The sequence below is a fragment of the Crotalus tigris genome, unplaced genomic scaffold (genome assembly GCF_016545835.1).
Source record: "Crotalus tigris isolate CLP2741 ecotype Arizona unplaced genomic scaffold, ASM1654583v1 scf7180000017916.3911339, whole genome shotgun sequence".
NCBI lineage: Eukaryota > Metazoa > Chordata > Lepidosauria > Squamata > Viperidae > Crotalus > Crotalus tigris.
In genome coordinates, this window is record NW_024096718.1 from 3,830,671 (window position 1) to 3,836,930 (window position 6,260).

Genomic DNA, 6,260 nt, shown 5'->3' on the forward strand with positions numbered 1-6,260 from the left:
GCAACCTGAGCCAATGGAATTATTTTATTAGTACCTATTAAGCATCTATGACAAATGCTCATGGATATGGTGCTGTATAAAAAAAGAGCGTTGTCTTACCTGAACGCTTTTTCTCAGCAGGATGGTGTAGAATCCACTGATTGGGTAATTTAATCCCTCCTGCTCAGACTAAGACAAAAAAACTTTGCCATGCCTCCTTCTGGGTGTGACTTTCCCCAGTTTTGTCGAGGCAAAGCATCCAGACGCAAGGCTCCAAACAAAAAATAAAAGACACATGCCTAGACTAACGCTAACAGGGTGGGTGTGGATTCTACACCATCTTGCTGAGAAAAAGCGTTCAGGTAAGACAACGCTCTTTTCTCCAACAGGATGGATGTAGAATCCACTGATTGGGACATACCAAAGCCGCTTATGTCCCTATAGGGAGGGAAGTCTAGGCTTGTGTCCCCTGAGAACTAACTACTTGCTCTAGGACTCGCCTACCAAAGGCAGCCTCCGCTGCTGCAAATTGATCTATCCTATAATGTTTTATGAATGAAGAGGGAGAGGACCATGTCGCTACCCTACAAATCTCCTCGAGTGAAGCCTGGGTAGACCAGGCTGCTGAGGCTGCAGCACTGCGTGTAGAGTGAGCAGTGATGTTTGAAGGGACTGAGAAATGTAAGCCCTGGAAATACAAGCCCTAATCCACCGACCAATAGTGGAGGAAGAGACTTTCCTACCCATTGCAGAGGGCTGAAAAGACACAAATAATGCCTCTGACTTCCTGAAGACCGAGGTTAGTTTAATGGAATGGCGCAGGGCCCTGCGCACGTCCAACATATGCCACCGTCTTTCCAGATGATGGGAAGGGTTAGGACAGAAATTAGAAAGGACTAGATCCTGGGAACGATGGAAACCCGTATTGACCTTTGGAATAAATGCAGGATCCAACCTGAGGACCACTCTGTCCTCATGGAATGTGCATAGGTCTTCCCTGACTGACAAATCAGACAAATCAGACAATTCTGAAATTCTCCTGGCCGACATGATGGCCACTAGGAAGGCCACCTTCAATGTAAGGAAGTGAAGGGAGCAATTGCTCAGAGGTTCAAATGGAGGAGAAGTTAAGGCCTGCAACACCTTGGACAAGTCCCAGGATAGATAACAATGAACTGTAGGTGGCCCTATGTTGGCCGCGCCCTTGAGAAAAGCACCAACTGCTGGATGTTGAGACAGGGAAACTTGGTTGTCACAGGTGAGAACCATTGACAAAGCTGCTATCTGCCTACGTATGGTGCTGGTTGACAGACCTCTATTTAACCTTTCAAGTAAATAATCCAATATGTCTGGGATGGTAACAGTAAGCGGCGAGAGCCGCTTCTTGTTACACCAAGAACAGAAGTTTCTCCAAGTGGCGTCATAGATCCTGTTGGTCGAGGGACGCCGCGAGGCCTGGATCACAGAGATAACCCTGGAGGAGAAAGACTGTCTGGTTAGACTCTCCCACTCAAGTGCCAAGCGGCCATGGTGGCGAGAGCGATAGGTCCACCAGGTCGGCAAACCACGGGCGTCTTGGCCAATATGGAGCAATTAAGATTAGCTCTGCCTGTTCTTGGATAAGCTTGCGAATAGTCACTTGTAGTAACGGAAGAGGAGGGAAGGCATAAAGTACGCCCTCCGGCCATCTGCTCCGGAGGGCGTCCGTTCCCTCTGCCCCCCTTGTCGGGAACCTGGAAAAGAACCTGGGGAGCTGCGTATTGTTCAGGGAGGCGAAGAGATCTAAGATGGGATGCCTGAACCTGTGAGATATTTCCCTGAACAGGTCTGGGTCCAGTTTCCACTCTGAGTGATCCACTGTGGCCCTGCTCAGGGAGTCTGCCTGCTGATTTGCCTCCCCTGAGATGTGTTCCGCTCTGATGGAGCTCAGAATGGACTCTGCCCAAAGCCCTATGGCCAGGGCTTCTTGCATGAGTGGCCAAGAGTGGGTCCCCCCCGTTTGTTTACGTGAGCCTTGGCTGCAATGTTGTTTGTCAGGATCAACACGTGTTTCCCTGACACAAGGGGGGAGAATCTTTGGAGGGCTCTGAGCTCCAGCCAATTTATGTTGTGAGTCAGGTCTGACCTGGACCACTGATCCTGGGCTAAGTGGCTCTGAAGATGTGCCCCCCAACCGAACAGACTGGCATCTGTGGTCAGGGTGATCCTGGGCGGTTCCTTGAAAGTGGTGCCTTTGTTCAAGGTGGATAGAAAGGAGGACAGGGTGTGATGGGGGACCCTGACTTTCCTGTTGGAGGCACTGATGTTGCGTCTCTGAAAGGGAAGGAGGAACCATTGGAGGTTCCTGGAGTGGAGCCTGGACCACGAAACAATGCCCATGCAAGAGACCATCTTCCCCAGGAGTTGGGATAGCTGTACCAGTGGTACCCTCTTTTCTCTTCGGATCTGCTGGGCCAGTTTTCGAATGCTGACCTGGCGCTCCTGGGAGAGATATACTTTGCATAGGCTCGAATCTATCAGTGCTCCCAGGTGGAGCAGACATCTTGTGGGTGTAGTGTGACTCTTTTTGAGGTTCACGGAGAACCCGTGATCCTGAAGTGTTTGGATTGTGATTGCCAGGTCCGACTGGCCTGATCTGAAGGATTTGGACTGTATCAGTATGTCATCCAGGTAGCACTGAACGCGCACGGGCCTCATCCTTAGATGAGCTGCCAGCACAGCCAAGATCTTTGTGAAGACCCTCGGGGCAGAGGACAGACCGAAGGGGAGGGCCTGATACTGGTAGTGCCTGTGCGCGTAATAGAACTGCAGGAATCTGCGGTGTTCCTGGAGGATCGGAATGTGTAGGTAAGCCTCTGTCAGGTCGATGGAGGAAAGGAAATCTCCCTTCCTGATGCTTGCCAAGATGGACTTTAGCGGCTGCATCTTGAACCTCCTGTAAGTTAGGAAGTAATTCAAATCCTTTAGGTCCAATATGGCCCTCCAACCACCTGAGGCTTTGGGAACTACGAATAGGATGGAGTAGAACCCCTCTCTGATCTGGTCCTGAGGGACCCTTTCTATGGCTCTGATCTCTAATAAGTGTGCGATGGCTGTCGTGACTACTTGTGTTTTTGATGTATTGTTTGAAACCGGGCATTGTATGAAACGATCTGGGGGAGAAGATTGAAACTCTAGGGAAAGACCCTTTCTTATGGTCTCTCTGACCCAAGCATCTGTGGCTGTGCCCTCCCAGATGTCGTAAAACAGTACCAGTCGACCCCCGATGGGGTAGACCTCCTTGGCGTCACTTGGACCACCTGTAGGGACGACTGCCCGAGCCCCTGAAGGGGCACTTGGTCTGGGACTGACCCCTGGCTCCACTAATCTGGCAGTCCTGTTGCTGATCCTGTCGGAAGAATAGGATTGTGAGCCTTTGGGCCAATCCCAGGACTGCCATGCCCGAAAGAGCTGCCTCCACTCCCAGGAACCACTGGGATGGAATGATGGCCTACAATAATCCTGTTGAGGCCGTCTATTTGATTTTTTTAGAGAGATGGGCCATCACCTTGCACTTGTCCTTGCCCTCAATGATATGAGGCTCTAGGACCGGGCCGAAAAGGTGGGTGCCACTGTATTTGGATGTTGCTAGGCACCACTTTGCCTTTAAATCAGTGCACCATTGCTTCAACCAGAGCAGCCTACGGGACGCCACTGAGGCAGCAATAGATCTGGCCGAACATCTGGCCGAGTGCAAGGATGCATCCGCAATATATTCAGATGCTACCACGACTTTCCCTATTGATTGGTGCGCTCTGACCTGATCCAGTGGAATGAGCGCCTGGAGTTCCTGCAACCATATTATCGCCGAACGTGCAAAGAAGGAGGATGAGGTTGCCGCCCTTATGGCCCAAGCCGAAGATTGGTGAGCTCTACGAAAGGAGAACTCGAACTTTTTGTCCTCCGCCTTCAAGAATTCAGCCATGTCCCCAGGAATGGCGGTATTGGAGAACAGAGATGTCAGTGGAGCGTCCACAGTCGGAACTTCTAGAAGAGAAGCAAAGGAAGAAGAGACATTGTAAAATTTCTTGTCCAAACTGCTGGGGGAAGGAGTGGTAGCTAGGGATGCCCACTGCTTTTCCACCGTAGTTCTGAAGACTAATGGACATGGGATCTGTGGGTCCTCCTTGACCTTTTCCACAAACAGGGGGTTGGCCTCCTGGTTGGTTGAGGAAGATGGTGTCTCCTCCTGGGCCGAGGTAAGTTTTACTGTGGCGATGGCCTTTAGGAGGAGAGACCGAAAAATGGACGGATCAAAGAGACCCAAAGAGGTCACCTGATCAGGTGTTGGGTCCTCATCCTCAGATAAGGGAGTGTCTGCTACCCCATTCCATTGATCCCTCCTCCCCTAATTGCGAGGAGGTCTCTGAAACATCAGAACTGGGTCTAGAGTCATGTTCCACCTGAGGTGGGGGAATAGATGTGTGAGGGAAAGGATGTGACTGCACCTGGCTACTCCTAGTGGATGACATAAACGGCTTGAATGCGTGGTGCATGAAGGCCTGAAATTGACTCTGGGACCACATTTCCCCTTGGTCCCTAGAGCTGGACCCAATCTCCATTGAGGCACGCCTGCTCTCAGGTGTTTGATGTGACAATGAAGGAGAGGAGCAAGGAGGACCAACCTGCTCAGTTTCCCCCTGAGGAGACCAAGGCCTTGGGGCATCCTGTGAGGATTCAAATTGAGGTTCTGACAAAGGAGTGTCCAGTGGGGCGGGGGAAACCATTTCAGTCCCACTGGACCTGAGTCTTTGTGCCTTGGAGAATTCTCTCTCCAGTGCTAAGTGTCTCCTTGAGGCCTCTCGCTCGGCTGTTTTGGAGGTATCTTTAGAAGACAAATGTTTGGTTTTAGCTTTTTTCTTCCCCCCCACGTCCAATTCCTCTGATCTGCGCTTTGTGCGGGGGGGGAGCACTGGTCTGAGTTGCCTGGGGCGAGGAGCTGTCTGCCATTGCAGTCTAGGTACTCCTGGACAGTTATACCTAGAAGTGGGGGGAAACCAACACGCAGATCAAACAGTCAGAGATGGAAAAACGATCCTTGCTCTGAACAGATAGCAATGGCAAGAACAGCCAGACAGTATTCTAATACTGCCTGCACAGGCCCTGTGACTAAAGGTCACTGACTAATTGAAAAACAGGTGGTTGGAAAAATATCTCTTCGCTCTTCTTTCCTAGGTTCTGAGACCAGATATTCGCACCTTTGACTGCTTGAATGCAGACAAGCCTCACTCCTGGTTTCATCACACCTGCTGTGGCTATCAATGAATATCTTCCCCCCTGAACGGGTCTGCTCACAGACCAAGGCACTCAGGCAATAACAATTCAATGATTCACTCAGGCAATAACAATGCAATGATTCAGGTGGGCCTTCAAAATGGCGTCCGCCACGTGAGCCAATCAAAATAGCAGCCGCACTATGACTATGCGGTCAAAATGGCGGCCACAAGTATTTTAAGGCCTCCGGATAAGCAACCAGGGAAATTCTTGGGATCTTTTAAGGGAGGATCGCTTGCTTGCAGCAAGGAAACGAAATAGTCTTAATTATTGATTCCCCCCGGTCCCCAAGCACTTGCGGTTCGTAGCGCAGCCTCTGCTGCGATCCGGATGAGGCTGTAGTCAGGAAAAAGCCTCCCCCAAAGCTTCAATGCAAACGAAGTGCTCCGGAAGTCTCACCGCCGAAAGGCCGATCTCCGCTGCTCAGCTGCTCAGCGGGATCGCAAAGAAACGCCTGAGATCGCCGGAATGGGAGCCCCCATCCGAACGATGCCTGCAGCTTTTCCCTTCGGAGACCCAAAGGGCTGCCGAAGAGCAAGGACAGAGTCCTTATCCCCCCCCCAACACAATCTCAATCTATTTTTTAGAATTTGCAGATAAAAGCTGAATTAGTCCAATTGAGCAATCAAATGTAAGTTTAAATCTAGCCAATTTTGATTTGAATAATCCAAAAAAACGAATCTGGCCTAGCTAAGGAGCCTTCAATAAAGCGTCTTGCTGAGCTCGCAACTAAGACAAAACTAGGGAAAGTCACACCCAGAAGGAGGCTTGGCAAAGTTTTTTTGTCTTATCTGAGCAGGAGGGATTAAATTACCCAATCAGTGGATTCTACATCCATCCTATTGGAGAAAGCATAATCTGTTGCTTTTACCTATCCTCATCTCTCCTTGGAATCACATTTTAGAACTCTAAATTAGGGAAATTACTTCAGTGAAAAACTATTTTTACATTCCAAAAGTGCAATATTA